This window comes from Kogia breviceps, chromosome 2 (assembly GCF_026419965.1).
Source record: "Kogia breviceps isolate mKogBre1 chromosome 2, mKogBre1 haplotype 1, whole genome shotgun sequence".
In the NCBI taxonomy this organism is placed as follows: Eukaryota; Metazoa; Chordata; class Mammalia; order Artiodactyla; family Physeteridae; genus Kogia; species Kogia breviceps.
The window spans coordinates 32,991-46,981 of record NC_081311.1 but is presented as its reverse complement, the minus strand read 5'-3'; positions in this window follow the sequence as shown (position 1 = coordinate 46,981).

The window sequence follows — 13,991 nt, the reverse complement described above, 5'->3', positions numbered from 1 at the left end:
GTAAAAGGAGGTGGTGCCCCACCCCCTTGGAAAAGGCCCGCCCCTTCCCCGGAAGGCCTCTTCACCCCGTCATTAGCCTCACTCCCCCTCCCTTTGTCTTTACTCTTTAAAATGAAAGCATTCTCTCCAGGAGGGCGAGAAGGTGATCTGTGAACTTAGGTCCCGCTTCTGCATTCTCTGGCCACTGAACAGAGCCTGTGCTGTGCTGATCTCAGCTTTGGTTTTGTTATTTGCCTACTTGCACCCCCGTGGAAAAAGGAAAGCTTCCCCGCTGAGGCAGAGCGCCTCGCCAGGCCGGGGCCGAGCAGGGCCACGTGACTTCACTTGGTAACAGTCTGGAAGGGGGCGGTGCTCTCTGCCCGCGGGGTCGGGGAGGGAACACGTACAGCCACGGCACCGGCTCCGCGGACGGCACGGCCCCTCGTGGGCCTGGACCCTGTGCTCTCGTCCCCCCACGCCTGACACCCCCCGACAGTCACGACGCGGTGACACTGGCTGCCGGGCGTCCAGTCTGGAGGGACCAGAGGCAGCACCTGGTGCCAGATCAGACGTGCCTTTTCACGGGCAGGAGACACAGGAGATATTAGGACTTTGTGTCTAGAAAACAAAGCAAGCGGCTGGAAGGTGATCTGAGCTGTGGACTCGAAACCCACGTGCGAGGTGAGAGCTCCCCCCGGACACCGGCTCGGAAGCTTCCGCACAGGCGAGACCACCCGGTGCTTCCTGCTCGGCCCCTGCAGGCCTCCCTGTGGGCACAGCTGCACCTGCGCTCCTCAGGCTCCCCGGCCCAGAGCCTGAAGGGCCGAGGCTGCCAGGGCCTGGGACGCGAGGGGTCCCTCCACCAACGCTGCTCGGCCCCTCCTCCCAGTGACCAGGGGAGGGAAGCCCCGCGGAGTCTGAGGCCCGGCACAGGCACAGCTCGCCCCCCGCCCCCGAGGACCCCCGGCCCCGCCCTGCTCCCTCAGGCCCCCCATCTGCACCTCCCAGAGCCCGCGCCCCACCGACCCACATTCCCGGTGTGGACGTCCACGCACACACGCTGCTCTGTGTCCTCTTCCCACATGGGACACCCCCATCCCTGCTTCTCTCAAATGGCGGCCTGGACCTCGAATGTTCTGGGCAGGAAGAGGGCCGAGAAGGAGGCTGGCCTGTCCCGTCTGCCTCCCGGGGGCCCAGACACAGGGCTCGGGGGCTGCTGGGCCTTGAGGTCTGGATGCTTCCAGGTGTGGGATGAAGCTGCCACTGCCCGCTGGAGCTGCTCCTTCCGAGATTCAGGAAACAGGGGGACCCACCAAACGGAGCCTATCCCCAGGCTCTGCTGCAAGTCTGCTCGGATTTGCTCGCCTGGCCCTGAAGACAGACCTGCGGGAAGCAGGGCCTGCGATTCCCATGCTGACGGTGTTCCGTGGAATTTCCACTAGACCCCTTCCTACCCTGTTCTGAGCAAGTTATTAGTCAGTCCGTGCTGCCATCACCCCACGAGCAGACCAGGAAGCTGAGGCTCCGAGAAGCCAAGTAATCCAGCCGGAAGCACAGCTGTGGGACCACGGAGTGGGGTCTGCACCCGCCGCCCGCCCAGGGGGACTGCCCACTCCCCGCAGGTTCCACGCCCGTTCCCTTCACCCCCTCCCGGGGCCAGCGCACAGAGCCTCCTCCTGGGGGGACTCACTCACCTTCTTCTAACAGGATCCGTCTCACTGTCCTGTTCTGGGATCACCCGGCAGGCTTGTCACTGAAGCAGGTTCAGCCTCACGTCACCAGGGCAGCTTTCCTGGATCACACTCACCACCTGCACGTCCACTCCCAGCTCAGACCCAGAAAGGCCCCTCGGCCCCAAGGCTCTGCCTGGGCTCCCTCCCGCTCCTGCCTGGTCCGTCCCTCTCATGTCCCCTGCAGGGTCACCAGGAGCTCCCACCTGCCCCAGGCAGGCTGTCTGCTCTGTCCTGGGGAGGCCTCCGTGGTGTCAGGTGGAAGACACAAGAGGTACCCATGGGGCCTCCCTCACGCAGCCCAGTGGCCAGCACCCACCTACTCACCTCATCACTCGGGATGGACAGGGATTCAGGGGGTCCATGGCATCTCCTGGTCCTCATTTCATCCCAGCACTGCCCACAGGGAAGTTGCTAAGCAACTCTGTGCCGACTGCACAGAGAAGACGCTCATACACACGGGCCCCTCCCAGCACGGGAGGCTCTTGTGGTCAGGCCCCTCCCAGGGTATGGAGCTCAGCTGAGCAGGTACCCAGCAGCCCCCGGGGCTCTCTCGTAGTCAGGCCCCTCCCAGGGCATGGAGCTCACCTGGGCAGGTACCCAGCAGCCCCCGGGGCTCTTGTGGTCAGGCCCCACCCAGAATATAGAGCTCGGCTGAGCAGGTACCCAGCAGCCCACGGGGCTCTCGTGGTCAGGCCCCTCCCAGGATATGGAGCTCACCTGGGCAGGCACCCAGCAGCCCACGGGGCTCTTGTGGTCAGGCTCCTCCCAGGGTATGGAGGTCACCTGGGCAGGTACCCCAGCAAGGCTGGGCACACAGGAACTGTGCACGTAGCCCTCATTTCAGAGCACCCCCAGCTCACCTGTTGGTCAGAGATGACACAAAGCACCTCAGAGCAGGACCTGAACTAACAAACAGCTCCAGGACAGGTCTGTGACCCTGGGCTTCACTCTGTGCGGCCTCCTTCCACCGGGTCTTCCAGAGGCTTCCACTGCAGCCGGGGCACCAGGCCTCTGTTTTCACCCACCACCCCTCCTCTCCCTGACTCCTAGGTTCATCTCATTAGGAGAGGGTCTTCTGGAAGTTGTCTCCCACTCATAGACCAGACAAAATGATTAGAAAAAAAAGCAGAGCAGCAGTTCCTTGTCTATCCTGACCCTCAGGACCTACACCTGTTCCTTGGACCTGGCCAGTGCAGCAAGGCCTATTTTCTGCAACTTTGAGCCCCTGAGGGGTGAGGATTGGCTGACTTGGGCAGCCTGACCCGGCCGGCCAGCCCCCCTCAGGTGTGCCTGGGCTGAGGTCAATATAAACCCCGCTCCAGGCAGCAAGAGCCCCTGCAGCTGTGCCTGACGCCATATTCTCTGCCCCGTCAGCAGTCTCGGGGCTGGGCTGCTGGGAGGGAGTAGGGCCCACGGCTCTGTGCGTGGCCCGGTGCGAGTGGGGCTCTGCTGGACTTTCTGTAGGAGTTGCCGGGCTGCGACCTGCTAAAGAAGAGGATGTGTCACCCATACCTGCCGCTGGAATTTCTCCTCGGGCAGAGGTGAGGAAGGAAAAAAGCCGTGGGGGTCGGGACGGGAAGGGTACGTCAGGCAGGGAAATGGAAAGCTTCCAGAAGAGCTCCTGGGGCCAGGACCATCCTGGCTGGCCTGCAGGCCCCAAGTCGGCCTCCGTGCTGGTGTGGCTCCACGGCCCTTCCTCTAGGCTTTCAAGTCCTTGCACACATTCAAGTGTGTTACCTGGGAAGGGTGGGAACAGTTCAGCAGCAGCTGGCCTGGAGGTCAGCTCATGTTTACTCAGGGACGCCTTGACACGGTCCCCCAGCTTTGCAATGAGGACGCTCCTTGCGGGGGGGGGGCTGCTGGCTGCCTGGGAGATGATTCCCCACCTCTGACCAACTTCAGAATTGTTTACCACTGGAGCAAGTGTCCTGATAGGGTTTTCCTCTGTGTAACTAGTGGGTTCTTAATTGGCAGCGTGAACGGTGATATCAGAGGTCCTGAATCAGGATGGAAATGCTTATCCCCAACTTGTACAGGCATAAAAACCAGGGGAGGCCGTGTGCAGCCGGCACCCTTAGGGATGGGCTTCCGGCTAACCCCTCAACGTTCTGGTGTCCAGCCACTGCTTTAGAATTTCTGGGGCCCAGTGCTGACTCTAAGGGTTCTGCAATTTAGCCTCTGTTGGCCTTTAATGAGTCCCGCACTTCCAGGGTCCCACAGAACAGGGTCCGTGTGACTGTTCTGTGGCTTCTGTAACAAATGACCACAAGCTGGGTGGTTTAAAACAACAAATTCATCCTCCCCCAGTCCTGGAGACCATCCATCTGAGATCAAGGTGTCTGCATGCTGGCTTCTCCTGAGGCCTCTCTCCTTGGTGCTTAGACAGCCATCTTCTCCCCAGGTCCTCACATGGTCCTCCCCTGTGCTTATCTGTGTCCTAATCTCTTCTTGTAGGACATCAATCCTATTGGATTAGGATACACCGTAGTGACCTTATATTTACCTTGATCACCTCTTTAAAAGCCCATCTCCAAATACAGCCACGTCCTGGGCGTTAGGGATTCAGCACGTGGATTTGGGGAGACATGACTGAGCCTATAGCATCCTCCTTAGGAAGCAAGTGTGCCTCGGTCCTTCCTTCCCTCAAGTCACACGAGGTGAGCTAATGGCTCAAGGAGAGGCCACTTGTGCAGAGTTTGTGTCCCAGCTGGGGAACCCTTCTCTGCTCTCTTTGATCAGGCAGTGGCAGTGCCAGCCCCCTCCTGAGGTGAGCAGTTCTGGGGTTTCCTGCCGTGTCACCTGGCCTGCTGAGGTGCTCAGGGTCTGGGAACCCAGGAGCCAGCAGCCTAGTGGGGCTGCCGGGGACTCTCAGGGACTTGGCAGATGTCTCTCCCGGCAGATACCCTGGCGAAAGTGGGGAAACTTTGGGGGATTACAGGAGGGAGAGAGTCACAGTCTCGTTTATGCTTCAGAAAGACCACGTTGGGGTGGGGTGTGAGATGCACCGTGGGGCAGGGAGGTTTGTCAGCTCTGATGGAGGAACCAGGCAGAAGATCGGGCTTGGGCCAGGGCTGTGGGCGTAGAGGGGAATTAGTGTGGGAACTGGCCACAGGCTGTTGTCGAAGTATCGGCTTCCCTGTGCACCGAGGCCGAAAAAATACAGAGACGGGTTTTGGAGAAAGATAGAATTGGCTTTATTTTTCTGCGAGACAGCAGGGAAGACACAGCCGGCTAGCACCTCAAGAACTGGGCACCCCTCCTTGAGAATCAGGGAAGATTTTATATGTGGGGCTCCCGCAGTCCGGGGTAGAGGATGAGGATCAAAGTAGTGAAGGTCTTGCATTCCTCCTTTCCTTTGCATTATTTCAAATCAGTCATAGTTGGCGTCAGGCCGCCCGGTAATTGGGGTCCGGCAGTCTGGTAATTGTGTCCGTTTGCCTCTGGTTTATCGGCCGGTGACCTTGTTTCTGAAATGAAAATCTATAGGGGGTGATTTGTTGTGAGGGGCGTATAGAATGTAAGTGCGTTACATAATAAGGTTAGGGAGTGAGAGGCCGGGGCTGTAACACACACAGTGAGGGGTGATGGGTGCCGAAGGTAAACCCCATAGTGTCAGGGAGTGAGGTTAGCTTTGTGAAGTACAAATCTAGTTACTACAAATGAGTGACAGAGGAAAACAAGGAGTGATGAGCTCTTTCAGGCCAGGTTATGCTTCTTCTCCAGCCTGTTCGCTGTTCCCTTGTTTCCCTTGTTCTCGGGGCAGGGAAACTTCGTTTCTGTTTTTGCTGCAACAAGACGGTGGAGGAGGAGCTGACAGTCACTGGGGCCCAAGGCGAGTGGGAGCCTGGGAGGCCCCAGTGTTACCGAACCGAACGTGGGTCCGCTCGCCCGAGGGCAGCAGAGCCAGTCTACTGACACCGGGGGTGGTGGAGGAAGGTGCAGCCTGAATTGTCAAAGTGCCGATACAAGGAGGCCAGGTGGCCTGTGCTCTAAAACCCCGAACTCCCTGAAGGATTTCAGCAAAGCAATTTTAAAGGCCAAGTGAAGGAGGCGGTCGCAGGGTATGTGATCAGCTGGTGCACAGTTCTCTGGTTGAAGGTGAGGTAACGGGCGGTTAAAGTTATAAATTCTTAGGCACCAGGAGCTCCGGGGCTACCTGTTCCTGATCATCAAGTAGTTAATTTCTTCCACTTGGTGGTGGAGGAGGCATGTGTCAGGCACTGTTATCCGGGTACTTCAGAGAGGAGCGACAGCAGAGGGTGTGGGGGAGGGGTCTGTCCTGGGAAGGCCCCACAGGGTCCTGCTCGGTTACACCTGGTGCCTGGGCTCAGCAACCTGGGAAGGTGGGGCTGCTTCTGGGTGTGGGGAGCTGCAGGATCCCAGTCCTCTGAAACCCTGCTAAGCCCCCAAGGTGAGATGGGTGTGCAGTGACTGGACGGAGGCGTCTGGCCTGGGAGAGGGGTCCGGGCTGGAAATGTCCCTGGAATCATGGCAGGGAGGGAGAGGAAAGGCAAAGTGGGGGCAGATGGGTCACAGCAGACTAATGCAGGTGACTGCGGTCCTGTTGGAAGCAACTCAGAGCCAGAAAGGAGTGGCCGTCAGGGGCTCAGCTCCATTCTCTTGTTCCTTTGTAAAACCACTGTGTCAGAGTTTGAGATGCCGCCAGGAGACGTCTGGGCCCAGTGCTGCCATGGCTTCATCAAAGGGCCCAAGGGGAACACAGAACCACTGCAGGCCCCGCCCATGTCCTCACTGGGAATGAGTCCCATCGGGGCTCCTGGGCTCACAGATTTCAGGGCACCTCTGTCCTCAGGACTGGTCTTCCTCTTTCCTCTCACCTGCTGGTCAGAGGCCCAGGAATCCCCAACCTGGCTCCACCCCCAGGGCCTGGATTCAGAGGCCCAGGAACCCCCAACTTTGTTCCACCCCCAGGGCCTGGATTCAGTGTCCCAGGAATCCCCAAACTGGCTCCACCCAGGGCCTAGATTTTGGGACAGCTTAGGGGTAAGCAAGACCCTCACGCTCCTTTATCAGCTTAGGGGTGAGAATGTCTTAAATGCTGCAGTTGACTGATTACGGAGTGCTGAGTGTTTCCAGCAGGTGTGGATGGAAAGATGGGGTGCGAAGTTCCTATGTCTGCAGGGTCTTCCCGGCGTGAAGATCTGTGTGTTCCCCCCGGCCAGTCGGCATCCTCCCAGGAAGCCCAGATCCAGGATTACGAGGGCAGAGGCTCTCCCCTTGCGTACCTGTAACTTCGCACTCCCACAGCAAGGAGCCTGGCTCCCACCATCTGCCATTTATCTATGCATTGCTCCTTTCCACATTACATGTGCAGAGGTTTCAGAATTGTTAGCTACTACACCCTGGAAAGAACTTCATAAAACAAAGCCCACTGTATATATATGGGCCATTTTGCCTTTAGCCTACAGATTCCATTCATTTCCAAAGGTAACTTAAGTCAGCAGCTTTTACCCCATCCCCTACAGTGAGTTGTTTCCATATATTTCTAATACAGTTAGATTCTGTCACATGACATATTCCATCGTGCAACATCCTACACCCTAAATAACTAAATTTGAGTAGATTATGATTGGCCCCTTGGGCTACACACATCTATGGGCTTAGACAAATGCATAGTGACAGGTATCCCTCCTAGAGTATCACATGGACTACTTCAAACCCCCCCCCCCATGATCTGCTTATCATCTATGTAGCTTTGCCTTTCCCGGGATGTCATCAATGGGGTCATACTGTGTGCAGCCTGCTCAGGCTGGATTTTTCACTTAGCAGTACACGCTGAAGGTTTATCCATGTCTTTCCATAGGTGGATGGTGCATTCCTTTCTGCTGAGTAGTATTCCACTGCATGTGTATGGGAGGAAAAACAACTTTCCCTCTACTTTTCTAGGTTCTTGGTTGAGGCCCCCCCCCGCCCCTGTAATAAAAGACAGATTACCAGGAGAAAAGCAGAAGTTTAATAACATGTATACCTTCTGAATAGAGGGGGGATACCACGGAAAACTGAGTCACTCCCCAAACCATCCCCTTCAATACCGTCTTCAGCTAAACACAGAAAAGATGCTGGGGAAGGGGGGAAGGCCGGTTATGGAAGGTTATCATGCAAAGCACAGTAAACAAGGGTATGGCTGTGTGCACATTTAAGTCAGGACTTCCCCATTGAAAAGAGTTACTTAAGATTTAATTATCCTTCTATTTTTGGTGCAAAGAGGGACATACCCTTATAAATGGAGATTTCTCTACTGTAAATGTCCTTCATAAAACGGCAATCTCAGTTTTCTGAGATTTTTTTTAAAATTTATTATTTTATTTTTGGCTTCATTGGGTCTTCGTTGCCACATGCAGGCTTTTCTCTGGGTGTGGCGAGCAGGGGCTACTCTTCATTGTGGTGCGTGGGCTTCTCATTGTGCTGGCTTTTCTTGTCACGGAGCACAGGCTCTAGGCGTGCAGGCTTCAGTAGTTGTGGCACACGGGCTCAGTAGTTGTGGCACGGGCGCAGTAGTTGTGGCTCGTGGTCTCTAGAGCACAGGCTCAGTAGTTGTGGCGCACAGGCTTAGTTGCTCTACGGCATGTGGGATCTTCCCGGGCCGGGGCTCGAACCTGTGTCCCCTGAATCGGCAGGTGGACTCTTAGCCACTGAGCCACCAGGGAAGCCCTATTTTTTTAAAGCAGACCAATAATCCTTATGCCAGAGAGACATATTTTGGGGTGGCATATTCTACTCGCCTTGACGTGGATGTACCCCAATTTGCTTATGCATTCATCTTTTGAAGGATATCCTGATTTCAAGTTTTTAGCCATTATGGAAGTGCTGCTGTGCATAATTGCATCCTTGTTTGCATTTGGACATAGATTTTCAAAGCAGTTGCCTAAATACTGGAAGTATGATTGTTGGATCCCAACGTGAGACTTGTTTAGCTTTGGAAAAAACTGCCAAATTGTCTTACAAAGTGGCTGCACAGGCATCCTCCCAGCTATGAGGGAGAGTTCCTTCTGTTCCTCACCCTCTAGCAATTGGTATTGTCATATTTTTGGAGCTTAGCATTCGTAATAGATGTGCTGTGATATCTCTTGATTTTAATTTGTAATTCCCTAATAGTATATGATGTTGAGCTTGTTTCTGTATGACTTTTACTATCTGTATCTTTTTTGGCAGGATGTCTGTTCAGATCACGCTGTTCATGTTCATGCTGGGAGGAGCCCTGTCTCCTCGGGACCTGCTGGGGCTTTGGCTTCTGGAACACGCGGGGCTGAGTCCACGCTGATGGCCGGGCTTCGGTACAACCCGGGGCCAAGTCCACACTAACGGAAGCCGGCTCTCCTCAGGACCCGCTGGGGCTTCAGCTCTGGGACACTGGGGGGTCCAGTTCATGCTGAGAGGAGCCTGGTCTCCTCAGGACCTGCCGGGAGGTGATGCCGCTGAGGGAGAAGGTGAGGAAAAGTGGGGAGAAGGTTCCTGTGCGTGGCTGACCGCTGCGGGTGTCTGTCTTCAGAGGACCCGGGAGAGGAAGGGCTTGATGTGGAAAACTGGGTGTTTGGCCCCTTTTGTGTGGGGTGTAGACAGAGTTCAGTGTTGTTCTTTGGCGAGTGGCGTCTGGTTTTCCCAGCACCGTTTATTGAGGGGCCTGTCCTTTCCCTGGCGTATGTTCTGGGCTCCTTTCTTGTGAATTAACTGATCGCATAGCTGTAGGTTGACTCCTGGGCTCTCTGCTCTGCTCCTCTGGCCCGTGTGCCTGTTTCTGTGCCAATGCTACACTTCGCTGGGACTGTAGCTTCGTAATGAAGTGTGAAGTCTGGGAGCGAGATGCCTCCAGCTCGTTCTCCTGCCTCGGGGTCGCTCTGGCTCTTCTGGGTCCTTCGTGGCTCCACACACAACTTAAGATTGTTTGTTCTGTTTCTACGGAAAATGTCATTGGACTTTGGGTAGGGATTGCATTAGATGTGTACATTAATTTGGCTAGGATGCATATTTTTTATTTAAAAAAAATTGGGGCCACACCATGTGGCATGCAGGATGCGGGATCTTAGTTCCCCAACCAGGGATGGAACCCGCGGCCCCTGCAGCGGGAGTGCAGGGTCCCGACCCCTGGGCGGCCAGGGAAGTCCCACCTTAGAATGCATACCTTCACAGTATTCTTTTTACTCATGAGCACGGGGTACCTTTCCATTTATTTTTGTCTGTTCAGTTTCCTTTATCAGTGTCTTCCAGTTTTCAGTGTGCAGGTCCTTCACGTCCTTGGTTCAATCTACTCCTCGTTATCTTTTTGGATGCAATTGTAAGTGGGACTTTTTAAAAATTCTTTTTCTGATGGTTCATTATCAGCGTATAGAATCGCAAATGATTTTTGTGCGTTGATTTTTCTTTTTTTGTATCCTGCAGCTTTACTGAATTCATTTTTTAGTTGTAACAGTTTTTTGGCGGTTGAACGTGGAAAACTAGAATTCAGCAATCCCGCGGTTTCAGCTACATCCGGGTCTTCCACAGCACCCAAGACACAGTGGCTCCCAATGTAACCTTCCCATGGTGCCTCTTGTAGTATGTGGACTCCTACAAGGCTGATTAGCATCACCACTGCGGGTGAACTGGATCTGGGTAGAGCTTGGCCTCTATAACAGAGTTTGATGTCTGTGTTTCTGGCGTGGTGACATGGTGGTTTTGATAAGTACTTTATTTTCTAGTAAATTTCAAGTGTATAAAAAACTTTAAATAGCAGTATAAAGTTTTCCACTTTCACAAAATACTCCAGTTTACCATTTAAACCATTTTTTAAAAGCTTTTAAAAACTTATTTTATTTTATTTTTTGGCTGTGTCGGGTCTTTGTTGCTGCACGCAGGCTTTCTCTAGTTGTGGCGAGCAGGGGATACTCTTTGTTGCCGTGTGCAGGCTTCTCATTGCAGTGGCTTCTCTTGTGGAGCACAGGCTCTAGGTGCATGGGTTTCAGTAGTTGTGGCACGAGGGCTCAGTAGCTGTGGCATGAGGGCTCAGCAGCTGTGGCTCACGGGCTTTGTTGCTCTGTGGCATGCGGGATCTTCCAGGACCAGTGCTTGAACCCGTGTCCCCTGCATTGGCAGGCGGATTCTTAACCACTGTGCCACGAGGGAAGCCCCATTTAAACCATTTTTAAGTATACAGTTCTGTGGCATTAACTACATTCACATTGTTGTAAAAATATCCTCACCCTCTATCTCCAGAGCTTTATTTTCCCCATGTGAAACCGGAGCCATTAAACCCTAACTCACCTCAACCCCTGGCAACCTTGTTCTACTTTGTCTTTGAATTTGACTTATCTGGATACCTCATACTAGTGGAATCATAGAACGTGTGTCCTTTCTGTGTCTGGATGGATTCACTTGGCATAACGACTTCAAGGTTCATCCACATTGTAGCATGTGTGAGAATTACCTTAGTTTTCAAGGTTGAATCATATTCCGTTGTGTATATACTACACTGTACTTGTCCATTCATCTGCTGAAGGATGTGTTGTGCTGCTTCCACCTTTTGGCTGCTGTGAATAATGTTGCTATGAATACGGGGTACAAATGTCTGTTCCAGTCCTCGCTTTCTAATATTTTGGGTGTACACCCTGGAGCGGAATCAAGGGATCATACGTTTTCCACGTTTCTGAGGAGCCACCATACAGTTTTTCACAGCGGCTGTAGAATTTTACTTTATTCCTTTATATGACAGAGTAATGCAGCTTATGGATCTACCTTATTTTGCTTATCCGTTTACCTCCTGATGGACATTGAAATCTTTTCTACCTTGGGCTGTTGGGAACAGTGCTGCTATGAATAATTGGTGTACAAGTTTTTGTTTGAACGCCTGTTTTCCATTTTTTGGGTATATGTCTAGGAGTGGAGTTGTTGAACCACATGGTGATTATATTTTATATTGAGTAAATGCTAAAGTTTTGAACACATAGACTGCACCATTGTACATCTCCACAAGTAACTTTTAAGGGTTCCAATTTCTCTACATTGTTGCCAGCATTTGTTTTTATTTACATATTTAAAAATTTATATTAAAAATTATTTTTATTCTAGTGTGTGTGAAGGGGCACCACACTGGGGTTTTAATTTGCGTTTCCATCATGACTACTGATGTTTGACAGCTTTTCGTGTCCTTGTTGACCATTTGTATGTCTTGCCTGGAGAGCAGTCCGTGCAAGCCATTTGTCTGTTTCAAAAATGTTATTGTTTGTCTTTTTGTTGTTGAGTTGTAAAAGTCCTGGGTATATTCTAGGTAGAGAGTCTTATCAGATATATAATGTGCCAATATTGTCTTCCATTCTGTGGGCTGTCTTTACTTTCTGGATAGCCTCTTTTGATGCACAAAGGTTTGTAAGTTTGAGGAAATCCAATTTATCTATTTTTTCTTTCATTTCTTATGCTTTACTGTCAAATCTAAAAAAACGTTGCTAAATTCATGGTCAGGAAGATTGAATTCCTTGGTTTCTGTGAGAGTTCATACAGTCATCCCTCGGTACCCACTACGCCAGGCTTTAGGCCTGGGGTTGAGTCAGTGTGAGGGTCCAGGGGTCACGGTTTAGGGTTATGGGTCATTGTTGGGGAGTCATGGTAGAGGGCTGTGGTTAAAGGGTCAGGGATTAGAGTTTAGGGGTCAGGGGCAAGGGTCTAGGGGCCTGGGGCTAGGGTTGTTAGGGGGTTACGGTTAGAGGTTAGGGTTCTTAGGGTAAAGGTTAGAGTTAGGTTTAAGCACAATCGGCCCTCATTGCCCGCCCCACTCCTCCTCTCTGAAGCCTACAGAATGGATAGGACTTGCCCAGGGTCAGACAGGAGTCAGGGAGCTGAGGTCAATAACTGTTTTTCTGGCCTCCCTCCCACTTGTCCTGGGCTCTGAGAGAAGAATGAAATGTCTGTTCTTGTCTCAGACTGTTTCTTATCCACCTCGACCTCTGTCAAGGATTGAGGAGCCTGTCAGAAGTCATGCATGGTTTCCTTCGGCCCTCCTACCTGGGGAGGGTGATGCTGGCCCTATTCTACCTGGGCAGCCCCAGGGTCCAGCGCAGCCCAGACAGGAGGGCGCTCAGTGGACATGTGTGGATTTATACAGGACCGGGTGCTGTGACCTGCCAGCCCCCGGATGCTGCCTTCTTAAGGGCTGGTGGGGGCTCTCCTGGAACCGGAGGCCTCCTTTGTCCCATCTGAGTGGGCATGAGAGATGATCAAGTCTCAGGCAGGACAGCCCTTGACCTCTGACTCGCCAGGCGGGCATCTGTGGTCCTCTAGTTCAGTCCAGCCTGGGCATAGTCAGGCCCTCATGGACAGTTACAGAGCTGACCATGATGCCGGGCGATTCAAGAGCTACCTGGGCAGTGTAGACCTTCCTATGAGAAGTTGCAACTACCAAGGTGCATGTGGTTGAGAAAAAGGCCTCCCCCTCACAGCCTCATAGGCTGCCAAGAGAAGTAATAATCCTCTAAACATTGGAGTGTGTCCCTGACACAACACCCATACAGCAGACCGTGGCCCTGCAGTCCTTTGCCCTTTCAGTCGTTAGAAACTTTTGACATGCATATTCATTAGGAATCAAAGGTATGGGAGCAACTGGACCTCCAAATGGGAGGTTTACAGTGAGACTGCATTGTCTTGGAGAGCCATATACATCCATGTGGCCTCTGGAAAGCCTGCCAATTATGGGTTCCATGGCATGGAAGAATTCTTGAGCCTCCCGTTACTTCATGGCACGCGAGTTTCCTTACCACCTTAGCATTTGGTTTCTTCCTCTTAGTAAAGGAGAGAGAAGAAGCTGGAAAAGGAACAGTATTGTTTTTCAGGGATGGGTAGTTAATATGGCCAGGGAGATGGCATAGCTCAAGGGCTCCCACCTCTCAGGGGCAGGGATGAAGTCTGTGTGTCTTCTGAGGGCACATGGGCTGTTCTGGGCCAGCCTCTGAGATGTGAGGATCTGATGCCCAAGGAAAGAGACTTACGTTTACCACCACCAATGATCCTGACTTTTCAGCAAGTGAAAGAACTTCTTGCCGTCTTGGGAGGACAGGAAGAGCACTGGATGAGTAGCTGCAGCCCTGACCCTAAGTGAACCCCTTTCTTCCTTTTGTGTCAGATTCTGTGCTGTGCAGTGAGCTGTCATTGACTTAGAATCTGCTGCTTTCTCCAAGCCAGCATCTGCTCTCAGGCCCAAGCGCCTCAGTTTTCCTTTGGGAATTACATCTCACCTGCTTCCAGTCCAGACAGTTCCAGAAGGATGAGCGCGTGCTGCACGCAGCTCGAAGATGG